The sequence below is a fragment of the Lissotriton helveticus genome, chromosome 2_1 (assembly GCF_964261635.1).
Source record: "Lissotriton helveticus chromosome 2_1, aLisHel1.1, whole genome shotgun sequence".
In the NCBI taxonomy this organism is placed as follows: domain Eukaryota; kingdom Metazoa; phylum Chordata; class Amphibia; order Caudata; family Salamandridae; genus Lissotriton; species Lissotriton helveticus.
The window spans coordinates 1,950,251,061-1,950,273,758 of record NC_136059.1 but is presented as its reverse complement, the minus strand read 5'-3'; the positions used below and the strand labels follow the sequence as shown (position 1 = coordinate 1,950,273,758).

Sequence of the window (22,698 nt, the reverse complement as noted above, 5' to 3'; positions counted from 1 at the left end):
GAAAGGAAAATAAAAACCAGAATACACGAGCACAAAAGTAACATTAGAACAAAGAACCGCAAATCAGTTGTTGGATCACACTTTATGGACCGCCAACACGACATCAGCCAATTATTAAAATTTCTCAGAACAGAAGGAAGGGACAACAATAAATAGCTTTTGCATAGAGAGAACTATTGGATAAAGTTCCTGAAGTCAATGAAACCAGATGGGTTAAATGACCGAATGGAATTCTATTTGTAATGAAGTCACCCTCTATATTGACTAGATGTTCGATAACTCTTCGTTCAGCAACAAGACTAAAAAAACTTTTTTTGTTTCATCATTTATTTTTTCATTTGTTTGTGTTTTAAGTTCCTTTCATTAAGATGCAAATAATGGACATTGTATTGTTGATATTGTATACACCCTTCTGGCACTGGGTATGCAGTCTTATTGATTTTCATGAGCTCACTTTTCCGTTTAATGCCGTGGTTGTTTCTGACTAGTAGTGATCGATTCTTATGTTGCACCATCACTCATTCGCAGTTGTTTTTCACCTTTATCCATTACCATTAGTATTTCTGTTTGTCCAACAGTTTAACCATTTTAACATGGCGCCCGCTCTTTCGGTTTATTCGGTTAGATTTCTAGTCCTCTCTTTGTTTGTAGGCACATCAGCACTTGAAGCCGTGAGATTGACGTCGCATGTTTTTCACGCACTGACACCAACACGCAGCTTTTCCGGACAGGCAGAAAAGTAAGTGCACATTTCTGACACCTGTCGGGACGATGGGGGATCACGCTCGCACTTAGTTTAACGAAACGCCGGTCACGACGGCCTCGCGGTGATTCTACACCATGGTTCAGCATTGCACCATCCCACCTTAGCGTACCAGATTGTTTGCAACAACACTGGAGCAAGCCCTCGCATGTTACGCTTACAATAGGATTTCCTCACATCTCAATATCACGCCGTTATCCAAACCTGTTTACCCACTCCATTTGTTCAGGCACCTGGCACTCACATTCAGGCACCTGGCACTCACATTTCCACTAATGGAGAGACCGTCTCTGTTTTACACGTCAGCGTTGTTTTCCATTTATTATGCCCCCCGAGCCAAGCTTTTTCATGTTCCTCATCAACTTTACACATTTGGCTCATCGTTTTTATATCAACATGTGAAGTTCATGTACTACCTGTGAAATTTGCTTGCATCACTGACACTTCTTTAATATGGTGACGATTTCAATACAGCCCATGAGTGGTGTCCTCATGTTATTTTTGCATATGTTTCCTCCTTTGATATTTTCCCCTGACGAAAGGCGCTCCAATGCCCGAAATGCATCCGGAGATATGTTTGAAACTGTGAATGAAATTCATCACAATTGATGATTACTGTGTCCGATTTACAAGATGAATATTGAAGTTGGAATTAAATATCTTCTACACCACAACTCCAAGGTTAAAAGTGATATTCTTTGTACCTCGAACAATGCATCAACCTTCGAACCCTTGATTGGGTCCTCATTCAGCTGTTGCTCGGGGATTGGGGGGGCGGGGGCATCCCCTAATGTTAGGAGATGCTACCCAGAACTCATCATATTAGAAACATCAGCTTTGGTTTCAGGGAATTACTTACTGTGGTGAGCAGATGTAAATACAGTATACATTTTAGGCAACATTAGGTAGTTCTTCTCAGGGTCCCACTCTTCTTCTGGGCTCCTCAGATATCCCCATCGCTGCATCCTGTCTAATAACCTCAAATGTTGAGGCAACACAGATTGTTTTTTAAATACTCTGTCTTATTTTTGGAACATCGGGGCAAGGAGGATAGTGTGGCAGTGTGTTACTGAGATTATTTAGAATTATAAGATTCTAAACGCTATCTCCAAGTACCACTATTACACAAATTCAAAGTAGCAGCGGCCAAAATGTAACAAAGACTACTCTGTAGGCAGTAATTCAACATTACACTATTCCGTCACCATCACAAAGAGTCTAGAAAGGAGCATGGAATCAAATAAAATGTTAAATCAACCCAACAATTAGGAGGCATAATAACCTGGGTTAATAGAACAGAACACTGGGCCAAAAAAGGGGAAACACGGCTAAAAACGTAGAACATAGTTTATGCAATCGATGCCCACTTTAGATCTAACCAGCTGATAGCAGAGCATATGTGGCGCAACAAAGAATGAAAACCCTGTGGTTAGACATTTCAGAGAACTGCGCATGACTAAAAGAAGAGGACATGAATATGTGGCAGACTATGTTTAAGAAAAAGTCAAATATGATTAACTAAGTTCTACATCACATAAATAACGTTGTGATACGCCAATGTGTACAGCCGTGTAGAGGGTACAGTAGATTATGATTTCCTGACTAACGTTATTGATAGAAACAGATTTACAAAGAGTCGCAAGATGTGAAATTTAAGAAGCGAGACATCGACCTGTGGGGTATCAAAAGCAGAGCTTAGCGCTTGATGGGTATGTCTGGGCAAAAATAAATAGAATTTCAGAACTATTAGGAAGGGGTATATAGCGCTTGATCAGGATAATGCACTAGAATGGAAGTAGCAGTGTGTCTTAAAATTTAAATTTTACCAGGGTACCAATACTCAAGTGACCCAGGAGATTTTATATTATTACAAAGAGGAGTTTTATGATAAACTAGATACACTTAAAAGATATGGGCAAGAACTAAAGCAACAGCAAGTCGCAGCATCAGTGAGGCAAAAGGTACTTTAGAAACATTTAAAGAAGTGTTTAGCACCCTTAAGAAAATTTGTGAGGATGACAGTTTTTCCTGTGGTGTCTCGTATGACAGTAGTCTGGAAGAAGATCATGGAAAGTCATCTTTGCATAGAATTAAGATTCTTGAACAAAAACATACAGCCCCTCCTAAAAATAAAAGCACTACTGTCCACGTGCAAACTTGTGTCTGCTTTCAACATTAAACCAAATTTGTGCTTACCACCAGATCATTCTGTGGAGCGGGCCGTGATACTTAATAGTTTCAAAATACCAGAGGATAGTATAGATTTGAAAGAATGGTGTTTGTTCTTCGACTACAGGGTTTGCGAACCTAATGCACCACTTGCTCAGCAAGGTATAACTAGTAACAGCATTCCAAAACATTATCAGTTATGGGTCTAACCTGGAAATGTGACAAAGATTCTCTAGTATAGAGGATTGGCTTTGCAAAAAGATAAATGTTGATTCTACAAATCAAAAGACTGTTTAGAACATGTCATCTCAAAAGATGATATTTTTCCTCAAACCGAGGGTAAGTGAGTGTGCGTGGGTATAAGTATTATACTAACTCTATGTTAGGATTCCCAAACAAAGCTGGAATGGTAAAACATATACTTTAAAAAGGTGAGACCCAAGCATGTACGAAAAGAGAGGTTTAAAATATTTCTTGTAAAGTGGGATCCGGCATGGCATTCATCATTCCTAGATGTCAAACATTATTTTCTAAACTTTCAAGACGACTGCCATATTAAATCTACACACAACGTAACATCCAACAAGGAAGTATAGGAAATACACTTCCAAGATGCCCAGTCGTGGTTAGTGGCGTATGCCACGGCCAAAGTAATTTTATAAAGCATGAAGCATTGGCAAAGCCAATATTAGCATGCAGTCAGAAAGGGAACTGGAGAGAGAGGCAGGGAGTGGAGAGAAAGCACGGCACAGAGTCACAGCAATGATCAGGTTTGCAGAGAGGGGACAACAGGGAACACGGACGTGGTGGCGAGAGTGAGATATGGGGGTCTGGAAGCTAGGGAAAAAGCAAAAGCTAGACTCTAGCTAGAAAGAGCGAGAGAAAATGAGCGGGACATGCACTATCATGGAGTACGAATGGGACATGCACTATCATGGCGTACGAATGCACAGACACTAAAAAATAAATTTAAAAAAAAGTGATTTCCAGATATCAGCAGTACAAGGACATACTGAACCAATCAATTAAATAAACATGAAACCTAAATGATCTAGAGATGGGACAAACACCAGATTAGGGAGAAAAGCAACTGAATCGAGATCAGTTAACTGAGATAGACAAGAAAGACAAACAAACATGAGCAAGAGGCAAACCCAAGGGCCACTAAGTATTGCTTACAATGCAATCTATAACAGACAGGTAAAGCTCTCTGCAACAAGCTGCATTAAGATTTAAGGGTGGCTATCACAGTTCACACCGATCCTGCTGGCCTATTTTCATTTGTGAACAGTGTGGGCAGATATGAACTGTGACAGCCCTCCATATTTGTGATGGAATCAGGCATGTGGAATTCCTATATCCCGACGCCCAGGACATATTGTTTGGGGTCAAGGGCAACAAGTTTTAATGTGTATTTTGTTCTTGGGACACGTAGGCCCAACCCCCTGTAGCACAAACCCTTTGGCTGCCAGTTTGCAGTACCACATTAAGGATCAGGGAAGGGTACTGTCTGCAGTTAAGTTAATATTTGTGTGCATATGTTAATGCTGTTCAAACTTGTGTTTATGGTTCATTAATTGAAAGCCTTTATTATTAAAGGTGAGCGCTGTAAGTAAATGTAAGTTCTGGAGGGGGCGGAGCTAGCTCGCTACCGTAATGGACGCTTGAGCCCGGAGCTCCGTTGCGCTGACTAACAATCCTTCACGTATCCGGTAGCATTTGCAACCTGAATGCTCACATGCACGCCGTCCAGGACAGCGGATGAGGAGCGGACACTGCTGTTGCGCCCCGCGTTGCAATCTGAGCACCACAACAGGAGATATCGGGTGAGGCTACGCAGCGGCTGGTAGGCCGCTCATCCCCACGCTCGAGTGTGGGCAGAGGCCGAACAACGTCGCTCTACGTGCGGCAGACGCCTACATCAAGGGACGCGAGCTGCGGAAGATCGGAGCGAGGCTGGCCCTAAATGCGCCACTAATTTCCTGGAGACGCAGAGAGCATACGGACCCTGGTGCAGGGGGCCCTGTGGCGCTCCGACAGGCAGCGGACCTCGGCAGTGCAGGGAGTTTTGGCGGTGGAGAGGAGCGCACGGATCCCCCCCCCCCCACACGGAGTTGCCCCTCAGGCTCACGCGGACCTCACCGAAGTGGCGCTCCGGAGCGCGCTAACTCTGCGAGGAGCCCGTGACAGAGCGCTGGAAGTGCCCGGTGATCACCCCAAGCGAACCCAGTGTGGTAGCAGCACCCAGGAGTGAGTGAAGGATGTGGTGGCAGCTAGTGGTCGGGGAGGACCGACACTGGTGCCCACGGAGCCCGCTCTGCGTCTGACGGCAGATACCGCTGACTCGGGAGCACTGATAAGAGTGTGCTGGGTGGCATAATAGAGTGAGGAGACAGCTACAAGCACGCATAGATTGAAGTCCAGCCTGGGCACTGCCACAAGGTAGTGGGGGGGGGGGGGGGAGATTGGCGGCGTCCTCCCTCCCCCCTCACTGTAAATTCTGGAGCGCTTCGTAGGGAGCAGTGGTGGCGGAGATGGGAGACCTACATACATTGGAGAGGCAAGGAACAACTTGAGAGCGGTTATTGATGTGTCCTGAAGCTCTGTCCCCCTGCACCATTGGTAGCCACACGAAAGACGGCTATCTGGCATCCACTAGCGGTGTGAAGTGGGTGCCGGGAGGGTCCCCCTGGATGCCCTGAGGGCAAAAATACATCAGAAAGACATTCTAGGGTGACGTGACCCCGGCACAACGCCAGGTGGTGAGTTGCGCAAGCTAGCCTCTGGTTTGTGCACATCTGCCGCGCGGCCTGAGGTGGGCGAGACGACCGGGCCCCACTCTTCTGGCTGTCGAACGCGCTTTATAGCCAGCAACATGGGCAAAGGGGATAAAGCCCAAACAAAACTCTCCTTTGACCAGAAGAGATCAAAGTCCCATGATGCCACCACAAGCGAAGGAACAAGGTCTCCGCCCCCGGTGAGTGACGACTCGGACACGGATATATGCAATATCCTCAAATAGATGGAAAAGTCTCTACAGAGCGGCATCACCTCCCTGGGACAAAGATGGACGCCCTCACTTATAGGATGGATAGAATGGTCGACAGACTCGATAAACACGCAGAATGTCTTGATAACTGAGGTGGAAGAGGCACATGCTACATTGGACGCAGATCACAAACAACTTGGCAAAGTGATACGCGTCCTGCAGGACAAAACGGAGGACTTGGAGAACCTGCAAATTACCGGCCTTCCAGAGACTACTCCTTCGGAGAACATTGAACAGTTCGTGGAGCGGCTGTTGTTGTCGCTGCTGGGGGAAGGTGTCTTCTCTGTGATGTTTGTGGTGGAGAAGGCACACCGGTCCTTGGGGCCCAGACCCCCAGTTGGTGCCCCCCCCCCCCCCCTGCGGCCAATCATCGCGAAATTGCTCAATTACCGCAACCGGGACGCAGCATTGCGTGTAGACAGGGAGAAGAAAGTCCTGAGGTACAAGGGCTCAGAGCTGTCACTATTCCCAGACTTCACTGTACGAGTACAAGAGGCCCGCAGGCATTTTGTTCCGCTAAAGAAACAGCTCCGTGACCTGGAATCGACTACGCCATGCTGTACCCAGCAAAGCCCCGCGTTAATAGACAAGGCCGTTCTCACATTTTCACTGACCCCCAAGGCACTACAGCAGGCTCTGAAGAATTGGTCGAAGGATAAGAGGCAGAGTCCAGAGAAGCTGCTGCTGGATGAGGCAGCAGGAGGCTCGTTAGAGGAACAGGACTGAAGCAGTATGGTTGCGGTAAACAGGAACGTAAGGGGGAGTTGGGGGGGAGGAGGCGGGCTAGGGTAGGGCCTGCTGGTTCACAATGAGAAAAGTTGTCTCCGGTGGTTGGGGGATGCCGTGGCACTACTATTGCAGGAACTGTGCTGTGGGACAGCATTGAATACAGGACTGATCTGGAATGATACGGGTGGCATGTCAACGCGGAGGCTGGTGATTCTAATATTGTAGTATGGGGATGAGCAGAAGAAAGTGTGAGCAGAGTTTATTATGTTATGCATATCGGAAGACTTTGTTAGCCAGCATTAGCTGCACCTTATTAATGTCAGAGCATGTGAGGCAGGGCAAAACTGACCTGATGGAGCTGAAAGACAAGGCATGGTACGAGGAGCTACCTCCGCCCACGAGTGCCTGGCACTGCAGTTGCGATTTGGAAGGGGGATAGGGTTGTGGGGGGACGATAGGGTGTTTTCTGGACTTTCATGCGACCAAGTTGGGGAGGTCTGCTGTGGGAGGTGGGGAGGGGGGAAAGGGAGCGTTTTTGAAGGGGGGAATTTGGGGGGTATTTTGGGGAATGTTTTTTGTTGACGCCAATGGTGCAACACACGACTACACAGCGCGCTTGAGTATACGATGTGTGTTGGTTATAGCAATGACGACACCCGACACCCAGGGAACGGCAGGATGTTGGCAGGCTATGTCCTGTAATGTCAGGGGACTTAATGACCATCGGAAACTTCGGAAAGTACTTAGCTACTTACACAAGCAGAATGTAGATATTGCGCTCTCACAGGAAACGCACCTTCCCCAATCGAGCACAATATTACGCAGTAGGGGACTAATAGGCAACATTAACACCGCCGCGTTCACTACACACGCCAGGGGGGTGCTGACATGGGTCAATCCTGGGACACCTTTTACACTCACGCAGTTGCACGCAGACACAGGAGGCCGTTATGTAATATCTCATTGTAAAGGTCGGGGCATGGAGTTGGGTATAATTAATGTATATGGCCCCAACTATAATGACCCTGAATTCTTCGGGTCCCTGGCCGAAATTACTAAGCCTTATTGGAACGCACTGGTCTTGTGGGGTGGGTGACCTTAATTTGATTCGTACCGAGATTTAGATCGGTATGCGGGCCCAACTAGAAAACCGGCAGCCGCTGCGAGAAAGTTGGACTGTGTAATGATTAGTATGGATTTATGCGACGAGGGTGGCTATAAACACTATATTGCGTACCATAATATCCATACGCGTATAGATTATTGGCTGGCCTCGGCTTCCCTGCTTGAGCAGGTCAGACAATATGTGGCACTGCCGCGCACACTCTCGGATCATTCCCCGTTGTTGTTGGTTCTTGATACGCCAAACAGGAATTGCCTCCGTTCATGTGGCCGTTCCCTCCTTATTCTTTATTAGACCCGTCGTTCAGGGAGGAAATGTCTGAAGCTTTCGAGACCTTTTTTGCTACAAATATTTGTTCTGTCGATGACTTCCAGACAATTTGAGAGGCATTCATGGTATATATCAGAGGCATCGCGATGTCTAAGTACTCGGGTGTCCTAAAGGACATACGGAAGAGAATATCGGACATAGAACAAAAGCTGAAAGACCTGGAAAAGCAGCAAGTGGCTGGGGGGGATGTAACACTGGAAAAAGAGATCAAGACACTCCTCGAGGAGTTTCATAACGATGAGGACAGCGAAGTGAAACACATGAGAAAATATGCGACGGCCAGTACCTATGGTGAAGGAGACAGACCGGGTTCGGTGCTGGCTCGGATGAAGAAGGTGAGGCGTAATAGGACGCGGGTCTCGGAGATTAGGTCAGCAGATGGGGAATTATTGACGGAGGAGACGGGAATTGCAGAGCGTTTTAAACAATACTACTCAGACATGTATAGGTCCCTTTCCGAGGACATGGATGACCAAATATTGGAGTATCTAGAGTACATTAAGTTGCCGTTTCTCTCTAACACACACAGGGAGCTACTCATTCATCCAATCGAGAAGGACGAGATTACGGAAGCCCTCACGGGTATGAGAGCCAACAGTGCACGGGGGACAGACGGCCTAACGGTCTCCTTCTATAAAGCATTCATGGACCTCCTACTCCTGCACCTAGTTACCCTGTTTGACGATATGTGCGTCACGGGTACTATGCCGCATACTATGAGGGAGGCCCTTCTGGTTGCCATCCCTAAACCAGGGAAACCGCCGGAAGAGTGCAGCTCATACCGGCCCCTCTCACTGCTCAACGTAGATAATAAAATATTTGCCAAGATTTTAGCTACCAGACCGGCCTTTCTGTCCAACATTCTGGTCGCCCCGGAGAAGGTGGGATTCATTCCGAGCAGGAACCTCACATACAATATTCGCACAGTGTTTGGCACAATGCAGCATGTGAGACAGGAAAACAAGGTGATTGCAGTTTTCCTCAATATGGGGAGTGCGGAGCTTGCCAGCATCGATGGCGCCATCGCCCACATTATCCTTTCATAATCCTATCTTGACGGGCCCTAGGGGCTAGAAACCACACCATCTGCTAGCCAGACACCTCCGGTCTACTGTGCGGGCGAAATTACCCCCGATTCACTCTTACAGAGCTGCCGGCGAGAGGCTGAACCTTGCGAGCGCTGGGCCGCAGAGCCGTGGATCTGAGGTAGACGCACGCCGGCCAGCGTAACTCGACGTGCGGCACTGCGGTGGGGCTTGGGCCCGGCGGCTGCCATCGCTTTGTGAGACGCCCATGGGGTCGACGGCGGGACATGCTGAGGAGAGTGGCGGTCATCCTTGCCACTGGGCACACTTGCAAGGCGCGACGCAGGAGCGCTGAGGGGGTAATTACAGCGGTGAGTGGGGGTTCTCTGTGGCGCCCAAGAGCGGTTGCCTCCCTCCCCCTCCGCCCCCGGCCTGCTCCTGCGGAGGGCACTCTTGGACACTGGCCCCCCTCCCCTGGATGGTGGGGAGCGGCTAACTGCGACCTGGTCGTTGATCCCTGTACTGCGGACCACGGTGCCCTCGAAGGCTTTGAGGCCCCTGCGTGCTGACCTGGAGAGAACCTCGGTGGAGAGCGTGGAGTGACCGGACGCGCTTCCATTGAAGAGTATGGCCTAGTCGCCGCTGCTCTACAACCGGATAAACTGTGAGAAAGCTGCGCTGTCCTGCGCCGGGGGTTAGGCTGCGACGCCTAGCTCTGCCTTGAAGGCGAAGGGTGGTCCTTACAGCTTGCTGCACTAGGTGTGCCTGCTGCGGCCCAGCGACTCAGTCTCATAGCTGAATACTACTGGTGTGGTGCACTACGGGAGTCGCTGGTCCTGCTGCCCGTTGACTGGCATTCCTTGCCACTTGGAGAGACTTTTCCCTGCAACAGAGCGGTGCGGCGCTTCAGAATGGGTAAAGGAGATAAGTCACAAAGCAAGCTCCCCTTTGAGAGCCGCCGTGCCAAATCCTCGGAAGCCCAAGAAACGTCTGGCGCACCCATGCCAAGAGGGAATAACAGCACGATCTACTCGGACATTAAAAATTTGCTGTTCACTATGGAGAAGGGCCTACAAGACAGTATGGCGTCCATCGGCACTAAGATCGATGCCCTCACCTACCAGATGGACCGCATGGCGGAGCGCGTGGACAAGCATGCGGAGCGCCTGGACATGTCCGAGAGGCACCTGACTGAAGTGGAGGAAGCCCAAACGGAACTGGATAAGGACCGCAAGCAGATTGGCAAGCTTCTTCAAGTGATACAAGACAAGTCTGAAGATTTGGAGGCCCGCTCACGTCGATCTAACATACGGATTACTGGAATTGCAGAGACGACACATACTGGAAAAATTGAACTTTTCATTGAAAAACTTCTCCTCACGCTGCTGGGGGAAGACGTCTTCTCACCAATGTTCATTGTAGAGAGAGCACACCGCACGCTGGGCCCTCGACCCCGCCCGGGGTTTTCCCCAAGGCCTATCATCGCAAAACTTTTGAATTATAAGGATAGAGACACGGCCCTCAGTATTGCCCGAGAAAAGAAGACACTGCAATACGAAGGTTCAGAAATCTCCTTATATCCGGACTTTACAGCAAAGGTGCAAGAAGAGCGTAAACATTTCGCCCCATATAAGAAACAGCTGCGTGACCTGGATTATGCCATGCTGTACCCAGCAAAGTTGAGAATTAACCGGCAGGGCCATTCCCACTTCTTCACGGACCCGAAGGACCTCCAAAAGACCTTAAAGGTGTGGACTAAGGAACATCGAGGAAACCCCAGCGGCCAGAATGAAGGAGAGAGCAACAACAGCCAATTGGATGAACAGGAATGAGTGCGAGGGCCGGTATGCTGAACAGGACTCGAGACAAGACTCTGTATCTGGTATGATGCCTTAAATCGGATTTGACACTCGCCACTGATAGGAACGTCGTTTCCACTCCAGTTCAAGGACTGTGAACGGGTATCCTGTACATTCGCAAGGAAACAGACTAACTGGCCTATGGGTGAGATCATTCCAAACTGTATAGTTTTGTAATGCTAGTATATAAATATGTTGGACAATACGCTCTAGCAGAGCACTCCTAGACGGGAGTGTAGGAAGTTCCTATCTGTATACCTTTTGGAGTCTGTACGCTGAAGCTGCATTGTGTCTAAGGTGTTTTATATTACAGTGCTGTGCTGATGTTGGTTGAGATTAGAATGTACGGCGATGGCGCTAGGGGCGGTCCACAAGTCGGAGCTTCTCTGAGTTACTGACTTTTCTTCTGGCAACCTCGGCCCTAGCGCTGTGTGCATCTTTGGCTCCCTTGGGAGCCCTTTGGCGTTCTCAGGGTAGTTAGTCTAGGGAGGGGAGCTGACATGCTAGGCCGAGTTGGGGTTGGTCTATGGTGGGAGGGGGGTGGAGGGGTTTTGGGATGGGTTTGTTCATTTGCTCAAGGGAAAATGTACCGATCTCCTACTTGCACGGGGCCCACATGGCGCATGCAGGCGGCGTTCATAGCGGCGACACTCATGACTTGCACTAATGGCGGCAATGACGGATAGCGCAGGCCGCACAACCCCGCCCAGGCTTAAGATACTCATGTGGAATGTACGCAGTCTCAACGACCACAGGAAGGTACTTAGCTACCTACAGCGTCAGCATATTGATCTAACGTTAATTCAGGAGACTCACCTTCCGAACAATAGTAGGATGCTGAAATGTAGGGGCCTGGAAGGGAATATAGCTGTTGCGGGCTTTACAACCCACGCCAGGGGTGTGATGACTTGGGTAAATCCAAAATCCACACTAAAGCAGCACACCCTAGAGGCAGATCCTGAGGGCAGATACGCTATCTCCGGGTGCACTGGTCTCGGGCTGACCTTGGTAATTATTAACACTTATGGTCCCAACTTTGATTCCCCTGATTTCTATCGGGCATTAGAGGCCAAGGCCCGACAACACGATCCGAATCTTCCTGTAGTGGGGGGGGATATGAACCTCACCCTTGACCCTGCTCTAGATAGGTCATCGGGCCCACATCGTAGGCCGTCAGCGGCAGCACTGGAGTTACAGAGGGCTATGACTTGCCTGGGCCTTGAAGATGTATGGCGGTCCCGCTACCCACAACAGGGAGGCTATACGCACTATTCCGCTTACCACAACATACACACTAGAATAGACTACATGCTGGTCCCCTCCTTCAGAATGGGTGCGATTAGTGACTGTAGGGTGCTCCCTAGGACATTATCAGATCACTCTCCTGTGCTACTGGAGCTGCTGATTCCGGGCAGATCCATCCCCCCTTTTACCTGGAGGTTTCCCCCATACTGGCTACTGGATCCAGTGTTCAGGGGTGAATTGGCGGAAGCCATAGACACATTTTTTGACACAAACTTGGGCTCGGTCGAGAGTTTTCAGGTAGTCTGGGAGGCTTTTAAAGTGTATATACACGGTGTGGCTATGTCAAAGCACTCTGGGATACTTAAATCCATTAGGACTAGATTGGCAGACCTGGAGAAACAATTGGGGGCGCTAGAGAGGAGACAAAGTGAAAAGGCAGACGAGACGGTGGCAGCTGACATTAAAAGGTTATTGTCAGAGTACCACGAGGAAGCGGATAGAGAAATTAAACAAATGGGGAAGTATGCCACGGCTAGAGTTTATGGAGAACATGACAGGCCTGGCGCTCTGCTGGCCAGGATTATAGGAGGGACTAGGAAACGACATTCCATCATAGAAATAAAGTCGTCCAGCGGAGTTCTACTTTCAGATCCCCTAGAAGTAGCGGAAGTCTTTAAAAATTACTACGCGGAACTGTACATGTCACGGGGTGGGAACCTTGAAGATGATATTGAGGACTTCCTTAGCCATATAGACATTCCCATGTTAACAAACGCCGATAGGGAATTCCTCATGCAGCCGATAGAAAAAGATGAAATATCAGATGCTTTGGCTGCAATGAAATCGGGAAGCGCGCCTGGCGCTGATGGCCTCACAGCTGCATTCTATAAAGCCTTCAAGGACCAGCTTATCCCGCATTTGTCGGCTCTTTTTGACGATATTTGTGTAGAGGGCAGTATGCCAGAATTAATGAGAGAGGTGTCACTAGTGACGATACTGAAGCCGGGCAAGCCTAGGGAGGACTGTAGTTCATATAGGCCCTTCTCATTGTTGAATGTGGACACAAAACTGTTTGCCAAGGTTCTGGCCACTTGGTAGGCTCTTCTGGCACCTGACTTGGTTGCCCCTGAGCAAGCGGGCTTTATCCCGAGCAGGAACCTGACATACAATATCCGGACAGTCCTGGGAGTGATACAGCATGTTCGTCAGGATAGGAAGGCGCTGGCGGTTTTCCTAGACATGGAGAAGGCCTTCTACTCCGTTGAATGGGCATTCATGAGAAAGGTTTTACTGAGAATGGTACTGGGGCAGCCTTTCATCCAAATGATAGGGGCACTGTACTTCCGACCGCATGCTAGGCTCAGATTAAATGATTTGGTCACCGACTCGTTTCCGATCACGAGGGGAACTAGGCAGAGATGCCCACTCTCGCCCCTGCTATATGCCCTCATGGCTGAACCCTTGGCTTGCGCCCTGCGGGAGTATCATGGCAATAGGGGCATAAGCTTCCCGAACTATCAGATTGTGGTATCCATGTATGCGGATGACACATTGCTTTATGTCCGCGACCCTGACAACAACTTGTCGTCGGTTCTCAGAGAGGTGGTCCGTTTCGGCGCCTTATCTGGATTAAAAGTCAATTGGTCAAAATCACTAGCATTCCCCCTGACTCCAATCACACAACCGACCACCATGGAGTACCCACTCCAATGGACAACTGACACGATAAGATATCTGGGGATCCAACTACACATAGATCCAGAGACCATGTTTAGGGCTAATTATGGAACGGCGTTCAGCAAACTGGAGGATGATGTGGAGGTCTGGTGTGGACTCCCCCTTTCCCTACTGGGGCGGATTGCCATCATGAAGATGGTGGTACTCCCCAGATTCCTCTTCCTGTTTACGTCCATCCCGATGGTGCTTCCGAGGGTGTTCTTCCAGAGGCTGCAACAACTATTAACGAAGCTTGCCTGGGCGGGCATGCGGTCAGCCCCGGGCTAAATGGTCGCTTCTCACTCTGCCCTGCTCCATGGGGGGACTAGGAGCACCTGACCTCGAATTGTACTACAGGGTAGCGCAGGCTGCACATCTACACACTTGGGTACACGGGAATCGAGATATACCACACGTTAAAATGGAGACCTTGTTCGCTCGGCCTCTCACACTCCCTCATACGGTCTTTGAACCTACAGATCGCAGGACTGGAATACTAGATCCCGTTACATCCACGAATCACGCATGGTCCAGGCTGTTGCATATACAAAATGGTGCGCTACTGTACTCCCCTATTATGCCTATAGACTGGGCATGATGGTTGCCTCCCCTTCGGGAGAAGGGGGTGGTAGCTGCAATGCTGAAACTAAACATTAAGGTTGCGGGAGATCTATTTGTCGATGGAGTCGCCGGGACTTGGGAACAGGTGGTAACTGATTCGGAGTTGCCATCTCCACTATTGAGATTTCAGTTTTATAGAGTCCGTCATGCACTTTCTGAGCTTCTGGGGGGGAGACATGGCGGAGCCACCCGAGGTGCGAGAGCTCACATACGTACTTAAGGCCACCTCTCCCCGGAAACTACTGTCTCACTTGTACGCCCTCTCGCAAACACATAGAGAAAACACATATACTAAAGCACGATTGGCATGGCAGTCTGATTTACAAACGGTATTGGATGATGACATGTAGACATACTGTTGCACCGCCACTAAGATGCTCTCCTTGAATGGCCGGCATAGGCTGATACATTTCAAATTTCTGAATAGAATATATTACACACCTGACAGACTCTGCAGATATGGCCTAAGGGCCACAGCGGAATGTGATAGATGTCGCGCTCCTGCTGCGGGGTTTCTACACCTGGCATGGCAGTGCCCTGGAATATGGGACTTTTGGGATACGATTTTTGTCGAAATCAGCGCAGCTGTAGAAACTGGCATAGCTCCGGACCCTACAATGGCTCTGCTGGGATACATCAAGCAGCTACCGGCATCTGTGCGTAGACTTGTAGGCATGGGGCTATTAATAGCGCGTAAGGTAGTGGCATGCTGCTGGATGAGAGGCCCTGCTCCGACTCCCGCAAGATGGGCACGTGAGATGGTATATTGCTGTACGCAATCTGAGAACTACTGCGAACTCCTGCCCCCCACGAGTAGGCCCAAGAACTACTGGGGACTTTACCAAACGTATCTTGCGAACAAGGGGGATGGGGCTGCTGCCACTGAGACGCAGGAAGGCTGAGTCTGACAGGTATTGCGGGTGCTGTACCTAGGGCACCTAATGTGCTGCTGACCTGGTGGGCGGGCGCCATGGGGGATGGAGTATCCGACTGATATTGGCTGTATCAAATGTGTTAGCAGCGCTGAATGATGTATGTGCCGCCTGCCCTGCTTCTTGGGTTGTTGGCTAAATGGCTGTGTATTCCCTGAACTGTAGTAGGAAGTTTGATGAACATTAAGAGGATGCATTCACATCTTGAGGGGTGGGAGGGGGGCTTTGGTGCATATATCCGGGGTTACTGTTTGTTACCCATCCGAAATTTTCAAAATAAAATTAAAAAAAAAAAAGTTTTCCTCAATATGGAAAAAGCCTTCGACTCGGTAGAATGGGCGTTCATGAGACAAGTGCTGACTAGAATGGGACTGCGGCCAGTCTTCCTGCAGCTTATAGGAATCTTATATTATAAGCCCACGGCGCGGGTTCGCTTGGGCGACTTGGTTACTGATTCATTTCCCATATCCAGGGGGACCAGGCAGGGCTGCCCCCTGTCGCCACTACTGTACGCCTTGGTGGCAGAACCATTGGCGTGCGCGTTGCGGGAGTACCATGGTAACGAGGGGATTGGCTTCCAGCCCTATAGGATAGTGGTGTCGACCTATGCGGACGATACGCTGCTGTTCGTTAGGGACCCTGAGGCCAATTTGTCATCAGATATCAGAAAGGTAGTTCACTTCGGTGCTCTATCTGGACTGAAAATTAAGTGTTCGAAGTCACTGGTGTTTCCCCTCAGCCCTGCCACGGTGGAACTTTATATGGAATACCCGCAGCAATGGTCCACTGACTCTATTAGATACTTAGGTATTATGTTGCACACTGATTCAGGGATTGTATTTAGGGAAATTACGGCACAGCCATTGATGAACTTGAAGACTATGTTGAGCTTTGGTCCTGACTTTCTCTGTCACTGATGGGGCGCATATCAATTATGAAGATGGTGGTCCTACCCAGGCTATTATTTCTATTTACAAACATACCGACCGTTCTTCTGCGCTCCTTCTTTCATAGACTTCGGCAGTCCATGATCAAGTTGGCTTGGGCGGGTAAGCAGGCAAGGGTGCAGTGGAACATTCGTACACTCCCGTATCATATGGTTGGTCTCGTGGCCCCAGACTTTGAACTATACTATAGGGTGGTGCAGGGGGCTCACCTTCATGCTTGGATACACGGGGAGGCATATACACCATATCGCGAATGGAGAGCCTGTTTGCGGAACCAACCCCACTGCCTGCCACAATCTTTAACACTGTTGATCGCAGAACTGGCATCCTGGACTCCATCAACACTAACCAACATGCCTGGCATTGTCTATTGCAACAGCAGGCTGGAGCATTATTGTATTCTCCCGCTATGCCGCTTGAGTGGGCGCGATGGCTGGAGCCGTGTAAGGATAGGGATGTGGTGCAGGCGTTGCGCAAGCTAGCAGTGGAGGTGGCCGGAGACCTCTTTCTCGATGGAGTGGTGAAAACCTGGGAGCAGGTAGAGGTGGTTGTAGGCGGAAATACGCTGCTGGGTACATTTCAAATCCACAGGGTGTGCAGGTCCTTGCAAGATCTGCTTGGAGATGACCTAGAGGAACCTCCAGAGGTGCCTGAGCTGTCTCATGTGATTAAGTCAAAGTCCCCACGCAAAATGATTACTGCTTTGTACAAACTCACCATTGCGCACAGGGAAAACAAATATACGGCGGCTCGATTAGCGTGGCAGAGAGACTTACAGATACAAATAGATGACCCAATGTGGACCTATTGCTGTATGAATACCAGGAAGATCTCGCTACATGGCAAGCATAGACTCATACACTTCAAGTTCATTAATAGGGCCTATTACACCCCAGAGCGACTCGGCAGGTATGGCCTCTGAGAAGAGGCGACTTGCAAGAGATGTCGTGCACTGAATGCGGATTTTCTGCATCTAGCATGGCAGTGCCCAGGAACACATTCCTATTGGGTGGAGATATTTAGAGAACTGGGGAGAGTGGTAGAGACAGACTTGGCGCCTGACCCAATGATGGCACTACTGGTGTATACCAAGAAATTACCCAAAGCAATCTGTAGAATGGTAGATATGGGGCTCCTGATAGCCAAGCGTAGGGTTGCGATGTGCTGGATGAGGGGCCCAGCTCCGACATTATGGCAATGGTCTCATGACATGATTTATTGCTGTACGCAGTCAGAAAATTATAGCGAGCTGCTCCCGCTTAGTAGCCGGCCGAAAAAATGTTGGGGACTATACACTACGTATAAGCTCAACACTGCTGGGGGGGAGGGGGAGAGAGAGGAAGCAGGGTATACGGGGGAGGGAGGTGGGGTCTAATGTAGCTACTGATGGTATATAGGGGGTCCCCAGATGCTGACTGCATGAACACCGTAGAGCGCTATTCCTATTTGTGGACTTGTGCGGTGGCAAGGGGAGGGGAAACGGGGTGTGAGTGGGACACTGAAGGAAATAGGAGTAACTTGGAGAGAGGGCGCCTGCATAACGTGTGGGTTACATATTTATACTAGGTCTCCAGAGATACCAAGCTAAGTGTATGGTCGTCTGAACAGTGGCCCCTAAGTGCGACTGCCACCTGCCCGAATCGGGTTGTTGGCATGATGGCTGTGTACTTTTCTCAGAAAATTGATCTGCAGGCCGTGAGGCCGATTAAGTGTGATGTTGTCCCAAGGCATGTAGTTGTTCATGATGTGATGCACCTTAATAAAAACAAAATTTTTTAAAAAAAATGTAAGTTCTGACTGCACTACTGACAGTGGTTCCAGTATAAAAATGTGTACACACGGTTTCAAAGTTTAGCAATATGAGGCTATGCATAATGTCCCCAGAATGCTTTCTAATGAGATGCAAATATTTGCAGAAGCTTGAAAGCATGATTAATGATCATTTGTTTTCAATATAAAATGTTCTTAAAAAAATTAAAGTAGGAATTTGTTTTTGCTAAACTGCTGTAACATTTTAGGTACTGTTTCTTTGCAGCATCATTTAGTAAAATGTGTTGATGCATGCTAGTATTTCCCAAATATATTCATATTGAGAAATCAGTGTAACCAGTTTCAATAAGATTATGGGAAACATACAAATAAACAAGAATTGGCAAAGCCAGTAGGTCTGAAATGGGTGGTCAGCTTTTTAGTTTTGGCAATGCGTGACTTGTTTTGGTATTAGTTACTGGCACTGAACAAAACTAAGAGAAGATATTAGAGAATTTTAATAAACACAAAAGGAAGGTCATGGTTAACGCCAGACCAAATTTGGGGCCCAATTATTAAAGAAAGTCTCAAAAGTGCACCCTTGTTATATGCGCTTGTATTAAGTGCAGCTATATGGCTTTCATGGTATGAGCCCTGGCATAATCAGAGAGGCTATACAAGAGCTCTTATATTATGAGATTGCTGCCATAATTTGTCGCCACACTACATGGCACCAAAGAGACAAGTGGATTTTGTTAAAGGATAAGTAGATTTATGAAGCAACCTCCCCCATGGACAATTAGATATTTTAATATATTCCACACCCCTGTGGAATCATGGCTGACAGCTGCACTGCTGGCTTGTTTGAAAATGTACAAAGGTCAGAGGGAAAGCCGTCTCGCAGCACAAAGTATGGTCCACGTGGTCCTGGTCAAAGGCTTGGTAGAGGGTCAGGGAGAGGTAGTACAAACAGACTGTCAGCACACACATAGTCAGGTTGGGTGGGGGAAACAAGACGCTACTGCCCCTCTTTGGCAAGGTGATAGTAGTAAAAAGAAATATAGCCCACTTGTCCTTGGAAAAGGCAGGGGGCAAAGCAAAGACTCTAGCCTCACCCTTGGGTAGCAATGAACAGATACCCCCAGCGACAGGGAATACGTCCTAATAGAAAATAGAAGTGTGGGGGGTGAACCAAGTTAGGCAATAATGGAGAGACATCATGGCACATGACATCAGGGAGCATGGCATCACAGGAAGTTGCATCACAACCCATTACCTCACAAGAAGTGACATCAGGTCTTAAGACCTCACACGCATATTTAGCAGGTCTATCATGAGTACATTTGAGCAAATTACAATATTTAACAAATTAGATTTTGCATCAGACTCGTGCCAAAAATGTGGCGCAACATCTGGGCCGCAACTTATACATTTATTTTTAAAACTGCCACAAAGAAATTTGCAACAAGGAGAAATATGGCAGGACATCTGTTCTCCTTAATTGGTAACAAAGTCTGCATTTTTTTAAATATCTTATGGGGTTAAGGCACCTGTAGCATAGATCTTTGTGAACCCAGTAAATCTCAGGGAATAATAACATTGGTAAGATAACACCGAAGGTTAATGCAGTTGCTGGAGGGATCCGTGTTTTCTCTAGTCCCAGTTTTGAATCAAAGTACCATAGAGGGTTAATATGTCATGTGACACGCATACGACAGATTTTATTTTATGTAGATGGATGAGTGGGTCACTGCTTTTAACACACAGATCTTTTTTTTTACTTGCAGTTCATAAACTGTAATCGTTTTAATATAGCACAGTGAGCTATGAAGGACATGTGACTCCAACTTGTAACCCTTACTGTCTTTTGTACACATCCTAACATTGATTTACACACACATGATTTATTGTCAATGTATAATGTGTACTTATGATGTAAAGCATCTCAACAACCTGGCTTGGGATGAGTAGTGCTATAAAAGGACTAAAACAAAATAGTGGTATTTATATTGCTATTTGTGTAAATACTGGGGCAGTCCACTACATCTGACATTCTTACAGTCCATGCACAGATCTTATATGCATAAAATGAAGTAAAAAATATCCACCACTTAAGTACCTGTGAAGTAATAACAAGCTGTTTCCCCTCCATTGTATTTTCAGCTAGGTGTGAGGTTCCCAGGATGCTCAATTGATAGGAGGCCTGATGGTCCCCCAACTTCAGCCTTTGTTTTGGGCCCTGCTGGAAATTTAAATAACAAAGCCCAGTCGCAGCCTGCAATTTGCTGCTCAGAATGTAAGCAGACACTGTGCAGGCACTGCTGAATGCATCCAGGTGTCTGAAAATTACACCGGGAAAAATTTAACATATTTCGGTGTGGCTCAACTTCTTGGCAGGTGAGACAGCGTCACCCCATGAAAAGAGTGGTTAGACGCAGTCTACCTGTGTGTACCCTCGACTTGAGCCCTGCCTTTTGGAAAGGTAGAGAGACAGACAATGCCCTCGACCTTGGAAAAGGGTGTGACGCGTTCGGCCCATAAGTCTCCACCTCACATACTGAAGGTGGCAGGCGGTCTGACCCACACTGAAATATGTATTTTTAATCTCTAACAATGTTGGTAGAGATTACAAAATAAAATCCTCCACGCCCCTTAAGCAAGATGGGGAGGAAGGCTTAGGTCCCAAATAGCATCCAGCCATCCATCAATGCATGACAACAAAGCTACCATATTGTTTTCACATTTTTATATAAAACTATATATTTTTTAAGTTCTATATAAAGTGAATTTGGCAGAAGGGCGCTTTAGATGAGCACCAGATTACATTACACATGGTAAGTATTTAATTGTACTTTCTTTGCATTTTAAGCACAGGGATATTAAGAGATTTGCCCCAAATCACGGGATGTTGGGCTAAGAGTTTGGTTCTTCCTTTCCAAGGTCAGCAGCTCTAGCCGTTAAGCTCCAGCACCCCTTAAACAACACACCCACCACTCTACGCACATTCACAATTAGAATCACCCCAGACCTACCATCAAATAATCTCGAACATCATGCAACCCCACGCCTACTAACCCCAGAAATGCCATTCGTCTATAATTGTGGCACTTCCGGGCCGCATAACAACCAATCAAATTCTATGGTTGAACATCTAATGAGGGAATAGTCTGGGGTGGTCGGGGTACTGCAGATATGTAATCTGATCTAGGATTGGAGCATTGAGAACCGCTCGGCCAATCATAGAGGACTACACAAAATTTCGAAGCGCTGATTGGCTGTAGATACCACACGTGGGTTTGTCTGAGCCATCCTACTGTTGAAGGTTGCCACCCAGTTCGGCACAAGTAACACCGGTTAAACCCGGAAGCAGGTGAACCTGATGGGAATAAGTTATGGACAACGGTGCGCAGAGTAAATTGTATTTGTTGGTTACTGCCAACTTTCCCGTGGTTCTGGTCGGACATGACATCCGTACGTTGCGCGGCCACGATCCAGCGTTGTAAAGTTTGGAGTTGTCTAAGGCGCAGAAGGCGTTCACTGACGCTGGATATTCTACTTGTTGTGTGACATTGTTTCCTTGTTATTTTGCTGTTACATTGACTGCTGTCCGACATATCAGTCAGGTTAGAGGTGGACGATCAACAAATTAACCGGCAGGTCCTGGTTTGCCTTTTAGAACCCGTGCACAACCCTGTAAATATTTTGAATGTATATCATGGCACAAATACACGATCAGATACGGTATAGTCTCTTTAAAAAAAAAGTGTGCCTTTGACACGCGGAAGCTTTTCACAGTGAAGTCAGATGAAATCGCTAAATTGAGAGTTATTAGTTGAAAACGATAGTTTTGGAACATGACATTCCTCCTACCCCCATGAAAACAATGCAAGTTAACCCAACTTAGGAAGAGGGCCACACCCGCAAAGTTTTTATTGGCAGAACAGAATTGAGTCAGTGCTTAGGCCAATCTTATACCCGGTCTTAGGATGCTTGTTTCCGGTCCAGGGTGGACCTGGCTTGGCAGTTCGGGCTGGACTGTTCCCATGAGGCACAGGGTCAAAGACTGATTTTCATATGGCCAGGTCTAAACTGGGGTGGCATGGTGAGCAAAAGAATGATGGATTTAACCCAGATCTCTTGACTGGGGGTGAATGTTTTAATTTGTTCTGCATTCCGTCCATCAATTGTTTGTCTTTTCCTTTCTCGCCCTGAGGGCGCCAGGTATGCCCAGACTTGGGTCCTGGGCTCACTGTGCCACTGGAATCAAGCTATCCTGGCTGAACAGGGGTGAAACCCCAAAACTGGTCATAGGATGCTTGTTTCCGGTCCAGGGAGGACCTGGCTTGGCATTTCGGGCTGGACTGTTCCAATGAGGCACAGGGTCAAGACTGATTTGCATATGGCCAGGTCTAAACTGGGGTGGCATGGTGAGCAAAAGAAT

General features: G+C 47.9%; 1 protein-coding gene across 1 annotated transcript in view; it reads right to left on the bottom strand.

The window, feature by feature from the left end:
* MMAA (metabolism of cobalamin associated A) overlaps positions 1-21,416 on the bottom strand; it is a 196,121-nt gene extending 174,705 nt beyond the window's left edge. Inside the window, exon 1 of the mRNA XM_078676887.1 lies at positions 21,290-21,416. The gene's annotated coding sequence lies outside the window, so the exon portion shown is untranslated. The remainder of the gene's footprint in view (positions 1-21,289) is intronic.
* Positions 21,417-22,698: the final 1,282 nt, after the last annotated feature.